This window comes from Staurois parvus, unplaced genomic scaffold (assembly GCF_062004578.1).
Source record: "Staurois parvus isolate SC_StPar_1 unplaced genomic scaffold, SC_StPar_1.0 ptg000549l, whole genome shotgun sequence".
Classification (NCBI taxonomy): Eukaryota; Metazoa; Chordata; class Amphibia; order Anura; family Ranidae; genus Staurois; species Staurois parvus.
Genome location: NW_028318345.1, coordinates 223,620 through 247,970, shown reverse-complemented (window position 1 = coordinate 247,970; position 24,351 = coordinate 223,620). Strand labels below are relative to the sequence as shown.

Here is a 24,351-nt window from a genome sequence, read left to right as displayed (position 1 = left end):
AGTGATTACTGCTGCTGCTATTAAAAGAACATTTAAATGATATAAAGGCTGCTTTCCAAAGTTTTACTGTTCTGGCTTTAGAGCAGGTGATATATGAGTGAAAATTGACTCAACAGCTATAATTATTTTCCACATGCAAGGAAAGTAATGAATGCCTTTAGTGTGCTTCCTGCTGCAACATTTTCAGACCTTTATCCATCAATGTTTTTTGTCATACACAAGGAGATTTATCACAGAGAATTTGAGAGCAAAAGCAGCATCGGAAGTGAAAGATATTAATGTTCTTTCCTAGCACACCGTTTTTTGCTTTCTCACTGGCACATGAATGATTTTACAGACAGTTGGGAACAAAGCAAACTGTTTGGGAATAATGTTAGGTCAGCATTCACACATGAGCAGACCATAAGTACAGCATATTCCTGGTGATTTTAGGACCCGTTCACACCAGAAATCGCTACCCTTGTAAGACACACACGTTAACAATAAATGGCATCCCAAATGCATCTAGAAAATATGTTGCATTTGCAGCTACCAAACTGCATTGTACACAGAATATAACTGGATACTAACATGTATAGGTAAAGTTGATCCAGGGAATGTCCGATTACCTCTAGGGGGATCAGGTAGGAATTTTTTTTCCCTGCAGAAGCAAATTGGATCATGCTTTGCTGGGGTTTTTTTTGCCTTCCTCTGGATAAACTGTATATAGGATTATAATTTCTTTTTTTTTTTAATGGTTGAACTGGATGGACTTTTGTCTTTTTTCAGCCAAACTAACTATGTACGATGTAGGTATGCAATACCATGCGATTTAGTATGGCGTGATTTTTTTGAAGTCGTGCCTGCCCTACTTTTAACTCGTTCCCATTCATTTGGCAGCCCATTGAAATGAATAGGATGTCAAAAATTGTACCCATGTGTTTCAGTGTGAATCAGCCCCTAAAGTATTTTTTCAGGCATTTTACAAGTATTTTTGTAAGTTTAGCAAGCTTTAGACGTTTCTTCCCTAGACTTGTTAAGGGGAAGAGCAGTTCTAGAGGAGAAAAGTTCTTCAGGCATAAAGAGAAGGACATACAGAGGTTGATTTACTAAAACTGGAGAGTGCAAAATCTGGTGCAACTCTGCATAGAAACCAATCAGCTTCCAGGTTTTACTGCCAAATCTTAATTGAAAAAGCCGAGGTTAGAAACTGATTGGTTACCATGCACAGCTGCACCAGATTCTGAGCGCACCAGTTTTAGTACGGGGTTTATGGGGCCATGGGGCCATAAACACCTGAATACGTTTAAAAAAAGTTCACGTACTTTTGTGAGTGTGCGGCAACTGAATGTACAAGTGTGAAAAAGGATAATGAAGAATGAATATGTTTTGGCATGTTGTTTTTGGTATTTTGTTTTTGGCATGTTGTTTTTTGTCATGTTGAGCATACTCAGAGAACAAAAGCTGAAAAACAACAATGTGAATGGGGCCTAAAGCGGAGTTCCAGTCATTTTTGTGTTTATTAAAGGTCAGCAACTACAAAAACTGTAGCTTCTGTCATTTAATAAACACAAACTTTACCTTTCCCATGATTTATTTATTACATGTACTTATATAGTGCTGTCAATTTATGCAGTGCTTTACATATATATTGTACATTCACATCAGTCCCTAACCCTCAAGGGGCGTACAATCTAAAGTCCCTAACTTACATTCATACATACTAGGGCCAATTTAGACAGGATCCAATTAACCTACCAGCATGTCTTTGGAGTGTGGGAGGAAACTGGAGCACCAGGAGGAAACCCACACAGGCACAGGAGAACATGCAAACTCCAGGCAGGTGGTGCCATGGTTGGGATTTGAACCAACAACCCTAGTACTGCCAGGCGGAAGTGCTAATGAGTTAGCCACTGTGCTTCCCTGGATCCAGCAATGTGTTTACCCACACCATCTCTTCTCTCCCTCTTCTCCCCCTGGCAGCATCTCAACTGTGGTCACCCGGCTGGACAGCTTCCGGCTTCACAGCCTGGTGCCCACTGTGCTGCGCCTCCTGAATTGTCCAGCAGTCTTCTGAGACCTGTGAAGAGTCCCAGAAGATTGGGGGGGAGGGGAGCCGAACTGCCATCTCAGTTTGCTGCAGCGCACTGAGCCAGAAGTGGAAGTAGATACCTGTCAAAACACCAGGTACACGCTCCCCTCACCCTCCCAAAAAGTGCCAAATGTGGCAGTGGAAAGGGGGGGTGGGCAGACGGGTGGAGCTTCACCTTTTGGGTGGAGCTCCACTTTAGGGTCATGATCCTGCAAATCCTGTTTTGACCTACAGAGATGAGAAAGAATGTGCTCTATCTACACCCACCTTCATCTGACATTAGAGATCTGGTCCCAGAAGTGTCATCATAGGTCACAATATGAGGCCACAGGGGACTGCAGTCAAACCATGCTGGGAAAAGAACGAAACTGCTCAGCTTTGTAGGTCAGTAAACCAAAGCTGAGCACGTCTAAGTACATTCAGCCTGGGGAAGATTAGTGAACAGGAATTCACCATTCTACCACTGCTCTCCATCATGAACCCCCATGAAGAGCTACTGGGCTCAAAGGAGTAACGTGCCTGGAGAACACAATGTGGGGGGGACTTGCAAGGCTTTTATTGCTTGGCAGCCACCAAAGACCACCAGGCACGCTCCTGTCTAAAAAAAACCCTATGAAAAACACTGCATTTTCAATTTGTTTTATACTTCTAGAACAACTCTGTTACATTTTTCCGGATTTCCAAAAAGGCATCGTTATCAACTTCAAGGGACTGGCTGTGAAAACACTATTAAGCCTAGTGTACATCGCAAATCTGTTTGATATCAGGTTGAGGTCAGTTTGAGTTTACATAGCTTCATAGGACCCAATTAAAAATGTAAACACAGCATTCCACATCAAAAATATTTGATGAACTGGTGTCAGAAGTAAGAGACAAACATCCATGTACATTAGCACTTATACTGTATACCACTGCCTACACCAAAGACTAACATTTACTCTTGCAATACAAACATTTTACAGCGCTATGCAACACAAATGTTTCTCGCTCAAACCGCTTCACTGATAACGTATACTGGTAATAGTTTATTCGTCTCTAAAAACTGATTACCTGTTTGGGTACAGGCCAGATCTTAAAGCAGTATTAAACCCAAAAGCAAACATTTATTATATAGCAGTTTACCAATCCTTAGATATGATGGCTGCATTCATTTTCTTTTTTTTCTTTCTTCTATATTCATCTAGTGATCCAGCCAGCAAGTCTGTCGTTTCTCAGAGCTCAAGCTCTCCAATAGAATGTTTCAGTTTACATAGCTGAGACACACTGCTACCACTAACCAATTTGAGTGGTTATACCAAGATAATGCCTCCGGCCACAGGCATCATCCCGGTACCCATTTTCTCAGCTGGTGGTCAGCTTTCTTGTAAAAGCAATCCTAGCGGCTAATTAGCTGCTGGATTGCTTTTACAAGAGGCAGGAGGGAGATCCAACTGTGCAGCCGGAGGATGACCATAGAGCCATTCGGGGGACCGGAATGGTCCGGGCTCATCTCTATGATCAGAGAAAGTGGAAGCGATGAGCATTTTGTCACTTCTGGTTTCGCCGGATGTAAAGAGTGCCATTTTTAAATTGGGAAAGCATCTGGTCACACTGATCTTGGTGTGACCAGATACTGTTATGTGTTATGGGCAGAAGAGAGATCTGTGTTCCCTGTGATAACAATAAAAATTGTCAAAAAAATGTAAACGGACAGTGTAAAAAAAAAAAAGACAAATGCACGTCAGTCCCACGTCAAGTAAACAGCGATTGCACCAAACGTGGGGTATCACAGTGAACGTCATAGGGACAGCAATAATTCTAGCACCAGACCCCCTGTGTAAATCTAAAGTGTTAACCTGTAAAGACTTTTAAAGTGTCGCCTATGGATAATAAAATGTACATAGTTTTATCGCTAAGAATAATAGTAAAGATGCGGCGCTATGGAGTATTAACAGTACACAAACGGTATCTCAAAGTAACAAAAGTATAGGATATAGTTCATGTGAAATAATGTGACTGTGGTGACACAATGAGCAACGATTAGCTTTCGTGACTGCTGTGGCTGGGCTCATTTTTTTGGCACCGAGAGTCCTTATCCTGAAGGAACCTTTCTGGATTCTCTGAATGCATGATCCCCCTGATGGCTGGAAATTGCACTGCTGGACGCAGCTAATCTAAGATGTGGAAACCTGCCCTGGATAGATGACAGCTGGTGAGGCACCCCCACCTGATGACCACATCCGCATGCAGAGTTCCCACCCCCAGAGTACCTAGGAGTAGGTCTTATATACTCCAATGCACATTAATCTGTGCTATCTGGTTAGTGCATAGTATTCTCATTGTTTCCAGCCACAGCAGTCACGAAAGCTAATCGTTGCTCATTGTGTCACCACAGTCACATTATTTCGCATGAACTATATCCTATACTTTTGTTACTTTGAGATACCATTTGTGTACTGTTAATACTCTATAGCGCCGCATCTGTACTATTACTCTTGGCATATCTTGGAGGATTTGAGGTTGTTTTCCTCTTCTATGCTGGCTGCTCCCCTCAGTTTTTCCTGCTATCACCCAGCGCTCATATTTTTATTGTTTATATTATTCTCATTGTTTTATCGCTGTTTTATTTTATTTTATTTTATCGCTAAAGCGTGACATTTTTGGTATCTGTTTACTCATCGTAACATTATCTTTTATATTTTACCAAACAATTGGGTATTATATTGTGCTTTTCGGCATTAAAATTCATTAAAGTGAGTGTATTTTTTTTGGCCAAAAAAATGCCTTTGACAAACCGCTGCGCAAATACAAATATAAAAATCGCAAAACACATCATTTTTTTCTCTAGGGCCTCTGCTTTAAAAATCATATAATGTTTAGGTGTTTTAAGTAATTTTCTAGCAAAAAATACTGATTTTTACATGTAAACAAAAAGGTTCAAAAATAGGCCCGGTCTCGAAGTACTTAAAATCAGCTTTTATTTATTTGGGTAAAACCTTTATCCCAAAAGGAAAAAAAAACTTTTGCTGTAACTGATTCTAAATTGTGAGCTGGAGTTTGGCTTCAATTTGTTTTGTGTATTTAAATATGCTAACATATTTAATACTACCCTACCCCCAGACTGACAATCCTGCTGTCTGCTGTGCTTCCTGTGCTTATTTCTCCAGAGTTGGTGCACTCTAATACAGAAGGTGTGTTACTGGCCAGATCGCCAGGTGAAAACAGAGGGAATAAAGCCAAAGAAAAGAAAAATAATGCAACTGCCACATTGAATGATTGGCAAGTTGCAATAGAATATATTTTTGGTTTTGGGCTTAATACCACTTTAAGATGGAGACGTACACTACCCTTTGGGATAACCCAGTTGTTACATATCATTCAATCCCATTCTTTCTCTAAATACTGCATGTACTTTGCTTAAAAGAATTGTTTCTTTGAGTACACAGAACATTGTATGTGAAGGCTCACCTGTCCTGTGTTACCTTCCTTCGAGCTGGTGTTCTCACTGAGAATACCTTTAGGGTAATTAGGCCAATGCCAGTACGTAATGTACTTTTCTACTTCAAAAGATTACAGCTCAACAGCTATCACAGAATAACCTAGTCCCCTTGTTTGCACAATCTGTATCTGTGACATGTTTAGTAGAAATAAAATGTCCACTGCCAACCTTGCTTCTAGCACTACAGGATGCTGCCAAATATTTTAATTAGCTTTCAGCCTCCTGGGGTCACGCATTAGCAATATAAACCCTGTTGTGGAAACACTTCCATTAATCACAATACAACATGACCTCACTGGAAATAGTGGCAAATAATCATGCATTTCTCTTGTATTAAGGCTAAAGTGCAATTACTGTTCATCAATGGCAGATTACATTAAGTTCATTTAAGGCAGTATCCAAATATAGCTAACATGAACTCATGTCTATGGCAGTAGCAATTGTTTGCTGGCTGATTGCTTTATGGGTTAGCAATGCATATGACATGTTTGGAAGCCTTTTCAAATCTAAAGATCCCTTCACAGTAAACAGTACAGGAAGCATCTGGTTGTTCCTCCCGTATCTAAAGATATAAGCACAAACACTCATGTTTATGATGATTCCCTCTCAATAAAAGGCATAAACAATTTAGATTGTAAGCTCCAAGAGCAGGGCCCTCATATTCCTTCTGTACTGAAATGTATTGTTGCTGTACTGTCTCCCTTATTTTGTAAAGTGCTGCACAAACTGTTGTCGCTATATAAATCCTGTATAATAATAATAATAATGTACTTTCAGCCAAACCATGCATGTTTATGCTCTAGCCTACAGGTACTTACTTTCACTCCTATTTAGGAGTATAATCATTACTATCTGTACACTATTAATGATTTTACTTACTATCTTTATCATACTGATCATGATGGAGGAATCAGAGCTCTATACCAGCTTTCATCTTTTCCGCTTTCATTGAATAACCGGGCATATTAGTAGCTTAGGCAATGCGTACTTCATAAACAGAAGTATCATCCTCTGGTTGATCGTTCAATAGGTTGGCCACAAAAAGCCCATGCATGGTAAAAACTGGGACCAAGAATATGCAATATAAATACCCAAAAGGGGAAGTTCTGCTTATTTGCATCCCCCCTCCACTGCCCCATTTGCAACTTTTTTGAGGGGAGAGCAGAGCGGGTACCACTTCTGAGTAAGATTGCATGTGCAGTAGGAAACCGGTTTCCCTTACCCAAGATGCTGGCGCCTGCACCCAAAGCTGATTGAAGAATCGGCATGGGTGAGGACATCGTTGGATCCCTGGACAAGTAGAAGTACTTATATTAAGGCCCCATGTACACTGGGCGTTTATACAGCTGCTGTTTTTGGGTGTCAGGAGTTTTTTCCTACAGCCAGTAAACTCCTCAGCATATTATCCTTTGTATCCATGCACACATAGGCTTTTATCAGCGTTTTCAGGCTGGAAAAAAACTCCCACAACAAGTGCATTTGAAGAGGAGTTTTGCAGCTGTAAAAATACTCTAATGCTGTAAAACACTGTAAAACGCTGCAAAACATGGCTATCCAGCATTTTTGAATGTCAAGCTTTTGTGGGAGTACAGTTTTGCTAAAAAAACGCTAACCACAAATGCTAAACAAATACTAATGCAAAAACGCTAGAAAACACAACAAAACTTGCGGTATTCTACAGCTACCACATAATGTGCATTGTGCAGGAGGCTTTAAAGTCAGCAGCTACAGTATTTTGTCCCACTGCTGTATTTGCTGTGCGACAATTATGGCAAAACCACACCACGTTTTAATAATGGCACCTGAACCGGTGTTTTGTGATCACAGCAATTCTGCCACGTTCCCAAAACACCCAGGTGTAAATGGAGCAGCCCTGGTTCACACTTATGTGATTCTATATGCATTTTCAAACTCACAGATTCACATGACAGGCTAGATATTATGTATTCCTATTGTTCACACAGATGTAATCCACATGCATTGTGTTTTGAGTACCATTCCGAAAAAGGTTCTGTGCAAGTTTGTAGCGGTGCGTTACAGACTCGCAAGTGATAGAGTGGCATGCAGAGATAAGTGTTTACAGGGGATTGCTATTGACAGGAGTTTTTGCATTGAAGTCAATGGGTCGTAATTTTGCCTTGACATCTATAGGGGGTGTTTCTGCACTGAAGTCAATGGGACGCATTGAAGTTAATAGGGGACATTTTTGCACGGAAGTCAGTGGGACGTGATTTTGCATTTAAGTCAATAGGTGGCATTTTTGCAGTTAAGTCAATGGGATGCGATTTTGCATTGAAGTCAATGGGAGGTAGTGTGTGAACCAGGTGCCAGGACACAATTTCTTGTCACCATAGCAACCTGGTGCTTGAGATTTGTCGAGCCCTGATGTAACCTATATTCACCCATCAGCTAAGTTAGGAAAAATATTGCTGTCCCAGTGGAGCTGAAGTGTAGAAAACCATGGAATTAAGTACTATTGCACCACCATTCTTGGTGAACAGACGTCTATCTAGAGCCAGCACAATTTGGGAATTTGTAAAGGAGAAGTATGCTCAAAGTTCTTTTGACTCTACTTAGATCTTCTATTGATCACAGGAATGCACTCCGTTCTGCACTCCTGTGAACCATTTGCAGCCAACAGCGGGATAAAGTCCACTGTCAGCTGACATCACTCAGCTGGTCCAGACTCTGAAGGGACCCCGACTTTAATACCAAGATCCACCCAGATGTCTGGACCGGCAGCTGACTCAGCCTCTCCATGCTGAGAGCCTGAACCAGCCGCTCCCACCCCTCCACAGCCCAGCGCTCCTGTGAGCGCTGGAAGGGCAGAGCTAAGAGCCGGAGACTGACAGTCACCAGCTCTCTGCTCACTGAAGACCGAGAGCTGAACAATAAGTGGTCTTTGACCGATGCCGCATCCACCTAGGTGAGTATATTTGTTTTTTTTTTCACTTCCTGAACTACTCTTTTAAATAAACATGTGCTTTGCCCATGCTTTGCTGCATGGAATTAGTCATATGACCCTCCCTAAATGTAAGTACTAGGTTCTTTCTTCTCTTCCAGAACCTCAACAGGTCAGTAGGGGAGCAAAGGAAAAATTAGTATGTGCTGTTAGAGAAGAGAGCTTTAAAGGATAAGTTCACCTTTGGGAACATGTTACATGTTCCACTTGTTTTCAGGGTGTTACATGTAACATGTTCCTGATTCTGCAGCCTCTCCCCGATCCCCGTACTCCCTGTGAGTGCAACCTGGGGATCTTCTCCCCATACCCGTTGTCACTATTTTAAAAGAGCATGGACATGCAGGGCTCTGCCCATATGGCCACGTCATTCATTCACAGAGTTCACTGACAGTCTTCAAGAGCCCTGCATTGCACCCGTGATCTACTGATCGTGGCTGCAATGCTTTACAGATAACTATTAAAAAAATAATAAATGCACATTTTTTAACCACTTCCCCTCCAGCCCATGTACATAAACGGCCAGACGGGAGCAGTGAAGGAGCGGGTTGCCGTTCATAAATGGCAGCCGCATTTTCAGGTTGTGCGAGCTCCCTGGGAGCAAGTGGCACTGCGATCTGGACACAGTGGAACACCGATCACTGTATGGGACCTCTGTGTGAGGTCCCGATCACTTTTGACATCATTGCTTACTACGTGTGAAATCTGTGAATGATCACAGAGATCAGATGGTACAAGGTTATTCACAACAGCCTTATACCATGTGACAAGCTGTGACCAATCACAGCTCTCACAGTATTTCTCAATGGCTGCAAGAATGCAATTATTGCTTTTATAGCCTTTATTAGTGTAAAAGCAATCAGTGTAAAAAAAATAAATAAATCTTCACCACCCCCCACAAGTAGTACAGTGTCACCACTAGGGTGACAGAATGTTAAAAAACCGCCCAAAAACATAAAAATATAAAAAAAAAAAAAAATAAAAATGTAAAAAAATTTTTTTTTTAAATATGTTTGGTTATAAACTAATTTGAGTTATTTATTTTTACTAAAAAGATAACCGAATACATTTTGCCAAGATATATGAATAAAGATTATTTATTTGCAAAATTTTAGAAGAAAAACACTTTGTTTTTCAAAATTTTTGGACTTTTCATTTATATAGCAAAAAAAAATAGAAATCCCAGTGGTGAATAAATACCACCAAAATAATGTTTTATCTGTCTCAAAAAATGCTACAAAATTCATATGGGTATAGTGTTGCATGACCACACAATTGTCATTCAAAGTGTCATAGCGCTGAAAGCTGAAATTGGCCTGGACAGGAAGGGGGTAAAAGTGTCCAGCCATGAAGTGGTTAAACCTGCAAAAAGATGTTCATTTTTTTTTTTTTTTTTAAAGGTGAACATATCCTTTAAAGCAAACCTTTTGCCTTGCCCTGTATGTACAAAGCACAGGTTTTCTTTAACCATGGTAGTGGGTAGCACAGTGGCTAAATGGTTAGCACTTCCACCTGGCAGTACTAGGGTTGTTGGTTCAAATCCTAGGCATGGCGCCTCCTGCCTGGAGTTTGTATGTTGTGCCTGGTGGGTTTCCTCTGGGTACTCCAGTTTCCTCCCACACTCCAAAGACATGCTGGTAGGTTAATTGGATCCTGTCTAAATTGGCCCTAGTATATGAATGTGAGTTAGGGACCTTAGATTGTACGCCCCTTGAGGGTTAGGGACTGATGTGAATGTACAATATATATGTAAAGTGCTGTGTAAATTGACAGCGCTATACAAGTACCTGAAATAATAAAATAAATAAAAGACGAAGAAGTCTGCTGTGGAGCTTGAACTTCTTGGCAGCTGACTACTGCTATGATGTCAGCCTCATTGCTGTACAACAATGACATTTGCAATGAAATGTAAAACTATAATGAAACTTGTAGAGCAAGCTCCGGTGTCACACCTTAACAGAGAGCAAAATCAATGTACATATTAAAGTAGAGTGGCCTGTTTTAGAAGGCTGAAAATGCATTGAAGGTATGATAACAAAAATCAATTATATGAGCCTGAAATCAGGAGAAGAGTATAAACTAACATCTTGCTTTGATATTCCTGTGACTGTTCAAACTGAAGATAGATTTATAAATACCTGCTTTGTTCCAACTAAAAGTCTGGCATGGGTAAAAGCTAGTATTATTCCACATGATCTGGAGAAGGAGAGAACATTCACACTTGAGTAGTCAGTAATGTTTCCTTGCTGGATCTAAAGGAATAGGATAAGATAAGACATAAACTGTTTATTTTCTGGAATACTCTTTTCCTGTCTACTTCACTAGAAGAGGCACCAGGCCATATTTGCAAAGCATTAAACAATAGCTCTTTGTATTTATTCCACAATCAATCAAAGTGGTTCTCACTGCTGCTGTTTCTTTAACAAGTTAAACTTACTATTTGTAAAACACTTTTATCTAATCATCCCACTGCAGAATCAACAGGAACCTAGAAACAAAGTGCCGCCCTTAGCCAAATATTTATTGCCCATAATATTTCCATGATTAGCTTTGTGTAAGCTGTGACTGTTATTGCTGCTGTAACTGACAGTAAACACAACTTTTTTATTTAAATACTGTAGTTCTTTGCTAAGAGCATCTACACTTACCGGCCACTTTATTAGGCACACTTTGCAAGTGCCAAGAAAATCTCCCCCACACCATTACACCACCACCACCAGCCTGAATTGTTGATACAAGACAGGATGGATCCATGCTTTCATGTTGTTTACACCAAATTCTGACCCTACCATCTGAATGTCAAAGCAACCAGTCTGCCCATTCTTCTCTGAACTCTGACATCAACAAGGCATTTTCATCCACACAACTGCCTCTTGCTGGATATTTTCTCTTTTTCGGACCATTCTATGTAAACCCTAGACCAGGGGTCTCCAAACTATGGCCCTTCAGCTGTTGAAGTACTACAAGTCCCATCATGCCTCGGCCTCTGGGAGTCTTGCCTGTGGCTGTCAGAGTCTTGCAAGGCCTTATGGGACTTGCAGTTCCTCAACACCTGGAGGGCCATAGTTTGGAGACCCCTGCCCTAGAGATGGCTGTGTGTGAAAATCCCAGTAGATCAGCAGTTTCTGAAATACTCAGAGCAGCCCATCTGGCACCAACAACCATGCCACAGTTAAAGTAACTTAAATCCCCTTTTTTCCCCATTCTGATGCTCAGTTTGAACTTCAGCAGGCCGTCATCATCACGTCTACATGCCTACATGCATTGAATTGCTGCCGTGTGATTGGCTGATTAGCAATTTGTGTTACCAAGCAACTGAACAGGTATACTTAATAAAGTGGCCGGTGAGTGTATGTCCTCCTTTACAAAGAAACATACAATAAAGCCGGCCATACATGGGTCAAATTCCGAAAGAATTTTCTTTCGAAAATGTTTTCTAAGAATTTTCATTCAAGTTTCGCCCCATTAGTGGGTCACAGAAACGGCCGTTTTTCGTGTGACCTTCAAATTTGAGTGATCGGCATGTTAAAAATGTTTTGAAAAACGAATTTCAAATCAATGATGGGAGAATCGTGCAAGAAATATAAAGCTGTGACCTGAAAACAAAATTCTTGGCCACGAAAATTCTTTTTGTAGCAACATGGTGGCACCATCGCATTACCATTCAACCCATGTATGGCCTGCATAACTCCTAATGAGAAATACTCAAAATAAAGTTAGCAGCTAAGCATTTTCCATGTGATGTGACTAATTTGCTTTGGAAACATGCCCTGCACATTTTATGTTGAGGTCAAATCTGAGACGACATAGACCAACACTGGTAGATTGCCCACAGCACACTGTCCTCAGTGGGAACTGTGCTTTGTGTGGTCAGTAAAACTGGCTCATGATTTGGGATTTTGACAGCTGCAATATTTTTAAAAAGCTATCATTGTTGACCTCCTTTTAACAATTCTAGGTGCCTGGCTGTCTCAGGCTGCAATACATTCCAAATCACTGACTCAGAGCAAATACGCATATCAGGAAACTCAGAGTGAAGACAGAACTCCTCATGTATATACTTGAATCAATGCAGAACAGTGACTTACAGTGGAACTATACTCACCTCAGTTCCAGCAATGCAGCATCCCTCTGCTCCCTGCCTGGTTGCTGACATCTTCGAGGGGTCAGATTCCGGGTCTTGATTGCCAGCCACTGTCAATGGCCGGGCGGGGATGACGTCACTCCCGTGCATGCACAGTGGTTCAGTCAGATTTGGCATTGCCGAATTTGTACAGTGAGCTGCGCTGGGGTCATAATTGATCATATGTGCAGCACCATGGCAGTTACAGATCAAGCAGAGGCTAAGATGGCAGCTTCCTTAGCTGAAAAGGATAAGAGGATTTAGTTCCACTTTAAGCCTCTGCCCATCTGGCCCTCATCCTACAAGTGACAAATGTCAATATCGCAGTTGCCAGGAGAATTTTTGACATTTAAGAGTTAAAGTGGAGTTCCAGCCATTTTTTTTTTCATTAAAAGTCAGCAGCTACAAAAACTGTAGCTGCTGACTTTTAATAAACACACACTTACCTGTCCAGCAGTCTAGCAATGTTCTCACATGCACTGTCCCTTTTCCTCTTCTCTCCTCCATGGTGCCGGCATCTCAACTGTGGGCAGCAGGCTGTGACAGCTTGAGGCTTCACAGACTGGTGCCAACTGTGCAAGTTGCGATGCACCTCCTAATTAGTCCGCCAGTCTTCTGGTACCTGTGAAAGTTCCCAGGAGACTGAGAGAGGCAGGAGGGGGCCAAACTTCCGGCACACTTCGCCGCGGCGAACTGAGCTGGAAGTGGGAGAGGGTACCTGTCAAAACCAGGTATCCCCTCCCCCATTCCCCCCAAAAGGTGCCAAATATGGCAGTGGAAGAGAAGGAGGAGGAGGCAAATAAGCAGAGCTTCTGCTTTGAGTGGAACTCCGCTTTAAATTATGAGGCAGAGCCTAGTAAAGGAACGAGTGGGACATAACGTTTTTGGGAAAGTTCAGGTTTTTTGTTTTAAAAAAACTGATTTAAAAACAAAATACACCTATATACATTGGTCTATTTCACTGACAGGCTCACTTTAACTGCACAAGTTCCTAAAGCTGTTTACTAAAATTTAAAGCAGAACTAAACCCTTGTATCATTTTTAACCAAGAAAGCCGCCACCTTGGCCCCTGTTTGATCTTCAACTGCCTTGATCCTGCACAAGTGATCAGTTATGACACCAACCATTTGATGGTCTGACAGATTGGTTGAGAGCACAAGAAAATATAAGGCTCCATGCACACTAGTGTTTTTATAAGCTCCTAGAAGCTATTATCAGCATATTTTTTCTGCTCCTAGAAGCTAAATAGTGTTATCCTATGTGCCCATGCACACTACTTTAGGCTATTAGCATTTTTTGAGCTTCAGCGTCTAGGAGCAGAAATACAATTGTTTTTGTAGAGTTATTTTGGAGCGTTTTTCTAGCAAAAAGAAAAAAACACTAAGCGCTCCTAAAACGCTCCTAATAGCTTTTTTTCTTACTCTATATGTACTGTAAAAACACTAATAAAACACTAACACTCCTCAACAATACTAAAACGCTACAAAAAAATGCTATTACCAGCGTTTTTTTATCCAGCATTTTTTGAGCTTAAAAAAGAAGCTTGTTGTGCATGGAGCCTAAAAGTTAAAATTCCCCTCATGCAACTGTTTTTTGCAACTGTTAAATCGATGGGTTTAGTTCCGCTTTAAGGAATTTTTCCTTCTGTCATTTTTTTATAGGACAACCGGGCTCTACACCCAGAAGGTGTTCTATAAGTACACATCACCTTCATTACGCAAAAGAAGTTGGCTAACGAATGCACTATTTACAGAACACATTTACAGTTTACCCTTTTCTACCACTACATTAAACAATAAGACTATTTCGATTTCAGTCATTTATTTAACAAATGAGATCAACAGGTTGTTAGATATCATCTATAATCTTATCTACGGTTTCTCCAAACAGCCATCAAAACTGATGAATTCTCCTTCGAGAATTATTAATAAGTATTGAAACTTTCTGTAAACATCAACATTGCCCAACATTAAAAATGCCTAGATTGGGTGTGGATTATAGTGAGCGAAGGTTAGAAAAATTCCACTAAGATACAGCTTTCACCTTTGTTACTAGAATCATAAGAAAAACAACCATCTACACTGCTCACAGTAGATGTTAGTACTTAGTAATTAATGTTGGGAACTTTGTCAGTTTTAACAACCTTAACCACTTGGCCTCCAGAGGATTTCCCCCCCCTTTCTGACCAGGCCATTTTTTGCGCTACGGCGCTGCATTACTTTAACTGACAAATGCGCGGTCATTCAACGATGCACCCAAATTAAATTTACGTCCTTTTTCCCACTAATAGAGCTTTCTTTCAGTGGTATTTGGTAAGCCCTGGACCCTTTTGACAAAGTGCATTGCACGAAACGCGTCAAGGGGGGCTACAGCACATGGACATCTAATCCACCGCTGGTGGCCAACACATTATTCTTGCGGTCAGTACCTTCACTTGTCTATTTTACTTCTACTTGGAAATAAAGCCTTTTTATGCAGTATCACGCTATGTGATGTCCCTTATTGCTCGCTATGAGCGCCGCCCTTTTAGTACCAAGCTTAAGGAGGGACTCCAGAAGTTACCAAGCTTAAGGAGGGACCCCAGATGAATCAAGCTTAAGGAGGGACCCCAGAAGTGAACCAGGGAATCCGGCCAGGATGGATGTCTAGTGAGAGCGCAGTCTAACCTGAAACCAAAGGACCCTGATGTACCTGATGAGAGAGGAATTTTATTTTCATGCGTATATTGAACGCACTTCTGGTGAGTGCGTATTTCACTTATTTCCTGTTCACCTGTGGATTAACTATCACTCTTGGAAAAGGACACAACAGAATTTGTATATCACACCCCTTGTGTGACTTTGGGACGTTTAATTAACCTTTAATATCACTTGTACACTTTCAGATATTGATTTGATATTGATATTGATATAGCATTACTGGCACTATTAGCGCTGCACCTTTTTCTCTATATACTATCTTGGAAGGTTATGTTGGTTACCTTTTTAGGTGTTCTAGCAGCTTACATAAAAAAAAACTTTTTACTACAGTGGGCACTCGCTATACAAACCTATATTCAGTGGTATTTGATCGCCTGTGCGTTTTCAATTTTCATGTCCAGTAAAAAAATATAAAAAAATCTAATTTCATCATAAATTTAGGCCAAAATGTATTCTGTTACATGTTTTTGCTAAAAAAAATCCCAATAGGTGTAAATGAATTGGCTTACGTGAAAGTTATAATATTTACAAATGACCTTATGTATTCTGGGATTTTTTTTTTATTTTTACTAGTAATGGCGGCAATCAGTGAATTATAGCGGGACTGCAGCGGGCATTCTGACACTGGGGGGAACTGACTTGGTGGGGAGCAGGGGACAAAGGCTTAAAGTGGAACTTCCCCTTTTGGGTGGAGCTCCGCTTTAACCTTAGGTTCTAGGATTTTTTTCTAAATACACCAACTTAGCATGTGCTATGACATTGCCTTTTGTTGGACAGGTTAAGGGAGTTTAACACTTCTAAAATGATTTTTACCTATTGAAAGCTGCACTTGTCTTTATCATCCAGTAGGCATGCAATCACAATGTAGTACAATGTTTTTCTTCTATAATGCTTATATAATACCCCTTTACAATAGCAAATAAGGTTTACGGAAGTACAGCAAAGCCAGTTCTGCATTCCTGTGACTCATTTTTAGCTACCGTCACAGAGCCAGTCTAGGCTGGGGAGAAATCGTGATCAGATGGTCAGGATCCGACCAGGAGCCTGGGACAGAACTTGGCTCAGCCTCTCAACAAACCACTGAGAGCCCGAGCTAGCTGTTCCCGTCCCCTCCACAGCCCAATACTCCAGTGAGCACTGGGGGGGGGGGGGGGGCAGAGCAGAAAGCCGGAGACTGACAGTTCTGGCTCTCTGCTCAGAATGGCGGGGACAACTGAGCGATCAGTGGTGTTTCATCGCTCAGTTCTCAGCCTTAATGTTGGTGGGAGACTGATGCTGTATACACCTATGTAAGTATGATTTAAAAAAAATAAAATAAAATCCAATACTTCTGTTTTAAGGTTGAACTCTTGGCACAATGGAACTATGAGGAGTACAGAATAGGAATATACCCACCTATACTGGTGGGCTTCATTGCTTGTTTGCTACCTTCTGCAATGATTCACAACTAGTCTGGAAGTGGAAGCCAAATCTACAGCCTAGAAGCCTTTTTGTACCTTGGGCTCCCAGCTGTAGTGTAGTATCATGGAAGTGGCTTGGCAGTTCAGGATATATCATTTTTAACTTCCAGACCAGGGTTCTCCAAACTTTGTTTAAAAAGGGCCAGTGCACTGTCCTTCAGATAGAGGGCTGTGGACTGAGGCCAGAAGGAGTAAAAAATGTCTTGGCATCAGTGGGAGTAAACAATGCTTCAGGCTCGGTGGTCAGTAGGAGTGAAAAAAAAGTACCCTATCATTGGTAAAAGTGGAAGAAATAGTGCCCCATCTTTGGTGTCAGTGGCAGGAATTCTGCTCCACTGTTGGTGTAAGTGGGTAGAAAAATGCCTCATATCAGTGGCAGGATAAGGGCTACAAAAGAGTCACATTTGGCCCATGGAAATTACTAGTCTAAATTACAGCTCATGCAGCGTACAAAGATCTGGTGCATCCTGCAGATGTACACTCTCTTTACCCACCCAGAATATCTTGTACTTTCCAAGGAGTGCTGTGTTTATGACAACATTATTGGCAATTCTTTCTTCATGTGTAATTATAGGTGTAACAAAAAAGAAAAGTCTATTGCACACTTTTTATGAAAGCTTTAATGTAATTTATTTCATTTTATGGCATACTTCAGCAAGTAATGTTATAGAACAGGGGTCTCCAAACTTTCTAAACAAAGGGCCAATTTACTGTCTTCAAACTTTTGGGGGGCGGACTGTGGCCAGTGGGAGAAGAAAATGTCCTGGCGTCAGTGGGAGTAAACTGTGCCCCATCGCTGGTATTAGGGGGAGTAATAGTACTCCATCAGTAGTATCAGTGGGAGGAATAGTGCCCCATCATTAGTGTCAGTGGTAGGAATAGCATCTCATTGTTGGTGTTAGTGGGATGAATAGTGCCCCATCGTGGTGTCAATGGGAGGAACAGTGCCCCATCATTGGTGTTCGTGGGAGGAATAGTGCCCCATCATTCGTGTCAATGGGAGGAATATTACCCCATCGTTGGTGTTAATGGGAGGAATAGTGCCCCATCGTTGGTGTCAATGGAAGGAATAATGCCCCATCATTGGTATTAGTGGGAGGAACAGTGCTGCATCATTGGTGTCAGTAGGAGGAATAGTGCCCCATCAATGGTGCTAGTGGAAGGAATAGTGCCCCATCATTGGTGTCAATGGGAGGAATAGTGCCCCATTATTGGTATCAATAGGAGGAAAAGTGCCCCATAATTGGTATAAAAAGGAGCAATAGTGCCCTATCATTGGTATCAATAGGAGGAATAGGGTCCCATAATTGGTATCAATAGGAGGAATAGTGTCCTTTTGACGGTGTCAGTAGCAGGAACAATGCCCTACTGTTGCTGACAGTGAGAGGAATAATTCCCCAAGGGCCACATAAAAGCAAGCAAAGGGCCACATCTGTTTGGAGACCACTGTTATTGAATATGCTCTAATGATACATTCTATTCTGATGTTAATTATGGTAAAGCATAAAAGTGGTAGCTGTAACATATTTTTAATGTCTATAGTGCATATTTAATTCAATTCATTCACATACTTGAAATTGTCTGGTATATGGTCATTAGTTATAAGATATTATTAGCTTCAAATGAGGGATTCCAGGGATGCATGAGCAAGGCCCTTGGTACTGACCACAGCAAGCTTCAGTTCGATCCCCAAAATCTGGCCTTTACAGTAAGGACAGCATGAATTACAGTATAGCAGTAGTACTAGTTTGTGACACCATCAGACTGCAGCAGAGGAGGTCACATGAATCTATAGTAGAGCATATTACACAGTGAAGAACCTCAGTTGATACTGCCCGACAGTCAATACATCTGCTTTCTTTATGCACTGTATAATTGTTCAATCAACTTTTGTTGAAGGAGTCAGTCAGGTAGAAAACTGTCAGCTGAACAGTGGCTGCATCCAATCTGTTGTGGCTGCTGGCTGTCAGAATACAAAATTCTGACAGCCGGCACCTGCTGTTTAATGTGGATAGAGGAATCTGTTAAATTTGTTTGTATAGTTTGCAGGCTAAATGAAAGAAATCTATGAGTGTGTGGTCAACTCTAATGTAAGTTGATTGGAAGTGTTCTATATTGTACAGGGAGTTCACTGTGAGCAGATCATGAGCCTTCTAGCTAATATGGTGAAAAGCAGAAGTGCTTTACGTGTGCAGTTATTGTCATTAGGCTTTTATTGTAGCAGGTTCTGCTGCTGGGAAGCATCCTGCTAGGATGTGAAGATATCCCTCGGTTCATTTTTCTTAGGAAGATATCTGTCCTTCTATGGCCAACCTCTATTTAAAGGGATATCCTCTGACAGGGGTCAGTTTTATTTGTGGATCCATTGCTAAACCTCAGATAATCTTGTGATCAAAGTAACTTTCCAGACAAATAGTGTTAGGACAATGCTGACAAATTTCCTATGTCCTCATAAGTGCATGATATGAAGCAGGAATAATTAATTACACTGATAGCAGGATTCCAACACACATCTTCCTGATGGAGCTTAGAAAAATAACCTGTGTTACAATGTTTGTCATGCTAGTTACTGACTACATGAAAGGGTGGACACGGATAAGCCTGTTTATTTTGTAATATGGGAAAAGAAACTTGCTACAGACAATGGATGTTGACATTCAATATGTATCAATCATAATGTTAATAAAGAATACATAATAGGAATTACACAAGTAAAAAAATATGCTTTGGCCCAGATTTGCATTCTTCTTAAAGTGAACCTGAACTCAAAAAGTGAAGATGTGCTATGTTATAGGGAACATGTAGAGAAACCATAAAGCGGTATTAACCCCAAAACAATCTTTAAATGTGATGGCTGCATTAGTTTTCTGTGTTTAGTTTTTTTTCCCTCATTCTCACCTGATGATCCAGGCAGAAACACACTTTGGGGTTTATTTACTAAAGCTGAAGAGTACAAAATCAGGTGCACTTCTGCATAGAATCCAATCAGCTTCCAGGTTTTATTGCCAAAGCTTAATTGAACAAGCTGAGGTTGGAAGCTGATTGGCTACCATGCACAGCTACACCAGATTCTGGATGAACCAGTTTTAGTAAATATCCCTCTCCCTGTCTTAAGCAGGGTATACACAGACAATTTTTTTGTTCAACCAGTAGGTTAAATTTTAAAACAAATGACAGATTCCTGCATCCATACAAGTAATGTGGATGCGAGAATCTCCCCTGCTGCGATATTGTATTCTGACAGCGGGGACTCCCTTGTTCTCCTCAGAATACACTGATCAGCACTGCAGCCATTGGTTGTAGCAATTCTACACAAGATTGCTCCATCATGCCTTAGAAGTAGAAGTAAAACAAACAACTACATTGTAATACTTGTTATCATGGTGCAACCTCCTTACTAAGGACAACACCTTCTACACATCCTCCCTAGAGCTCTTAAAGTAGTATTAAATCTTCAGTGTTTTTTAGCGTAACACATTGAGCACAATAAAATAAACATTCCCCAGTAATCTATTTATCAAAATTTTTACCCCAGCATTTGCAGTTACAAATGTCAATACTGCTGGCTCCTGCTATCTCAGTACTTCTTTCCTGAACTTCCTAGTTTTCGAAAGGAAAGCGTTAACGGTGTACAATGCAGTCTCCAGTCTGTCATCTTGGAGAGGGGACAGCAGGGGGAGAATCAGGGGAGTGCCTCACCATCCTAAGTTATGTGGCTGTGTGTTTCTATTGATACACATAGTATAGGGAAATACAACTCTAGTCCGGCATGCAAGGGTGACTTCACAGGATTCTGTGATAGAAGGAGCCACCCTGAGGCAGGAAACTTGGGGAAGTAGTCAGAGCACCAACTTAAACTGGAACATAGGTAAGGATCGAAAGGTAAAGAAGCTACATAATCAGTGATTAAATCAGCTAATGAAAGCGTTTAAAGACTGAGGGTTTAATATCATTTAACATTAACAATAAAAGATAATGGAAACAAAACACTGCTTGGCTATTACATAGGGGTTGATTTACTAAAACTAGAGTGAAAAATCTGGTGCAGCTGTGAATGATAGCCAATCAGCTTCTAACTTCAGCTTTGACAAAAAACCTGGAGGCTGATTGGTTTCTATGTAGAGTTCCACCGGATTTAGCTTTGTCCAGTTTTAGTAAATCAACCCCATAGTCTTATTTAGAATGTGCACAAAACTCAGATATCCTGTTTATTATGTAAACACTCCTATCTATTCATTATCTTCTAAAATTTCCTCTATATTAAATTTCCCTGTGAAACAATGCAGCATATTGTTTTGTGAATGCCATACAATGAATATGTTCCACAGTTGTATATCAATAGGCAGACACAGACAACAAGATATATAGGTTCACCAACATTGTCTGCTCAGTTGTATGTGACCATTCTGGCTTGGTTAGACCTGCTGTTCAGGTATTCTGATAGCCGCTGGTGCCAGCTTTCAGAATACAATAGTTGGCACTACAGATTAGTCATCTGGTTGGAGGAATCTGTTAGATATTATCGTTCAACCTGCAGACTTTAGTCACTGACTAAAATCAGTGCATGCCAAAACTTTGGCACACAGCTCCCAGTGCAAAGGGCTAGACCAGGGGTGGGCAAACTTTTTGACTTGAGGGCCGCAATGGGTTCATATATTGGACCCGGGGGCCGGACCAAGAGTAGATGAATGATGTGTATGTGTCATCCATAGTAAGTATAGTAATATTCCCCCATAGTAAGCATAGTAATTCATCCCCCATAGTAATTCATCCCCCATAGTAATTCATCCCCCATATAGTAATTCATCCCCCATATAGTAATTCATCCCCCATAGTAATTCATCCCCCATAGTAATTCATCCCCCATAGTAATTCATCCCCCATATAGTAATTCATCCCCCATATAGTAATTCATCCCCTATAGTAATTCATCCCCCATATAGTAATTCATTCCCCATATTAATTCATCCCCCATATTAATTCATCATTCATATAGTATTTCATCCCCCACAGTACTATTCCCCCCCAAGTAGTAAGCCAAGTCCCCCCTGTGTCAATTTACTTACCTTTGCTCCGCGCGTTCCTCTCGCCGTGTTCCCGCGCCGTTCCGGTCTTCAGGGCGGACTGTGAGAGGAGCCTAGCTCCCCTCACGTTCGTCACGCTGCCCTGCCTACACACATCCTGACAGCCATCCTGACAGTATCACGCTCCACGGGCCGGATTAAAAGGTCCGCCGGGCCGTATACGGCCCGCGGGCCGTAGTTTGCCCATTGCTGGGCTAGACCGTTCCCTAAGGCTCTCCTCCTTGCCCAAACGCTACTATTCCCTACTGGTAAACTAGTACCACGAGGTGTTGCATGGTCCATTCAAGTCAAATGTTCATATCTAAGAGCTTGCTAGCAGGTGCAGTAAGCCAATCAGATCATTTTTGCACATCTGACTGCCTATGTTTACGGTTTATAGCAGTGGTATCAAAACTGCAGCTCGGAGGCCAGATGCGGCCCTTTGCTTGCTTTTACCCAACCCTTGAGGCACTATTTTATCCACTGATACCAATGGTGGGGCACAACTCCTTCCATTGACACCAACAATGGGGCACAATTCCTCTCAGTGACACCAACAATGGGGCACAATTCCGTGAAATGACACCAAAGATAGGGTGGTATTCCTCCGACTGACACCAAAGATGGAGCATTGTCTATTCCCACTGATGTCTGGATGTTTTCTGCTCCCAATGGCCACAGTCTAGCCTCTCTAAAGTCTGAAGGACGGTAAAGTAGCCCTTTGCTTAGAAAGTTAGGAGATCCCTGGTTTATAGAGTAGAAGTATACACTTGATACTTGCTGAGTAATTCTGATATCAAACAAGTTACACAAATTGTATAACATCTACAGTATAATTCACTCACAACTATTTTGATGCCTCGGCCAGAAATGCTAGAGGGTGGTTTTTCAAAGGGATTTCCCTGCAAAATAAATCATGGAGACATGATTGGATGAGGAGTTTGCTTTGAATAATAAACATGAATTAAATAGCGTTTTTGGTTTGTGGTGCTCAGATGCAGTGTAGTTCTGCTTAAGTGCCTGGTCATACCGGTGCAATTTCAGGTGTGATTTGCGAATTGAAATCGCACCTGAAATCACATCTAATGAATGTCAGTGTCTTAACATGTGCGATTTGCTGCAACATGATTTCTAAAGTAGTTCTTGCATTACCGTTTCTGCAGTTTATTGCGATTTCACATACATAGAATATAAAGTAAATGGTAAAGCAAATCGCGTGAAATCGTTGAAAATCTTCACAAGTCACAATAAAGTCTTCAGAAATCACACCTGGAATCACACACAAATCGCGCGATTTTAAATCTGACTTACCCCTGGTTCACATATATGTGGCCGTGTGGGCCGCGCTTTGCGGGGGCACAAGAGCCCATTCATTTGAATGGACTCCCATGCCCCGTGACACGCAGAGAAGTCCCTGCACTTCTTCTGAAAACACAGCCCGCATGGGAACTAATGGCAAACGTCCGCGGGTCCGCATTCTCCTGTGTGGGTGGTGCGGCAGCACAGATTTTCGTGCACATCCGCAGCGGCACCACCCGCACAGATGTGAACTTAGCCTTACACCCCGGTCACATCAAAGCCAATTTTGAAATCGTGCGACTTACAGTGAAGTCGTACGATTTCAAAGTCGGGTGACTTGCCAATTTGAGGTGTGATTTGCAATACATCTGACACAGATATCTATGCAAATCGCACCAAAAGTAGTGCATGCACGACTTTAGAAATCAGTGTGGCTCCGACCAAGCGAGAACTGCACTATATGACCGCTCTAATAGCGGACAATAGGGTGCGACTTGGCATATGGTTTGCAAATTGCATGCCAAGTCGCACCCGATGTGACCAGAGGGTTAAGGAGTATGTCCACCTAAATATTAATTTTTAGCTCTGGGTAGGTTAAGGAATGGCTAGAACCCTTGTCCATCTTTTTTTATTGCTGTCTGTGTCTCAGGAGATTTCACTTAACTTTCAGGTCCTGGAGATGCAACAGGAAGGGAAAGAAAATCTCTTCAGTGGGAGGAGAGGAAGTCTCTTTCTGAAATTTCTCCTAATTTCCTGTTCTGTTGAAAATTCTACATTTTTTGATTTCCTCTAACTTTCTTTGCTAGTGCCAATGGTCACCACGATAAAGAGGGAGAGTCAATCTCTCCAACAGCAATAAACTCCTGCCATGAGTTTACAAAACTACCTATTTTATCCAATACGAAATAACCACCTCCTAGATTGCAAGCTCCAAGGAGCAGGACCCTCCTATCCCTCTTGTATTGAACTGTATTGTTGCTGTATTGTCTCCCGTTCTATTGTAAAGCACTGAGCAAACTGTTGGCGCTATATAAATCCTGTATAATAATAATAATAAACATTTTTTGATGGAGATACACTTTAAATGATCATAAGACAGGCTTACTGATTAAATATTTATTTTGGCATAAGTGAGAAGCACGTGTCAAAACAATTAGTAGATCAAGCGATAAAGGTAGATGCAAATCATAAGTCTTCTT

The 24,351-nt window shown here is 41.3% G+C and overlaps 1 protein-coding gene across 5 annotated transcripts in view; it reads right to left on the bottom strand.

The window, feature by feature from the left end:
• The window catches only part of PIP5K1B (phosphatidylinositol-4-phosphate 5-kinase type 1 beta), a 207,046-nt gene that overhangs the window by 158,022 nt on the left and 24,673 nt on the right, over window positions 1-24,351 (bottom strand). The window contains exon 2 of one of the 5 annotated variants that reach the window (XM_089691040.1): window positions 10,647-10,760. The exons of the other annotated variants lie outside the window; for them this stretch is intronic. The gene's annotated coding sequence lies outside the window, so the exon portion shown is untranslated. The remainder of the gene's footprint in view (window positions 1-10,646; window positions 10,761-24,351) is intronic. 5 annotated transcript variants of the gene reach the window in all.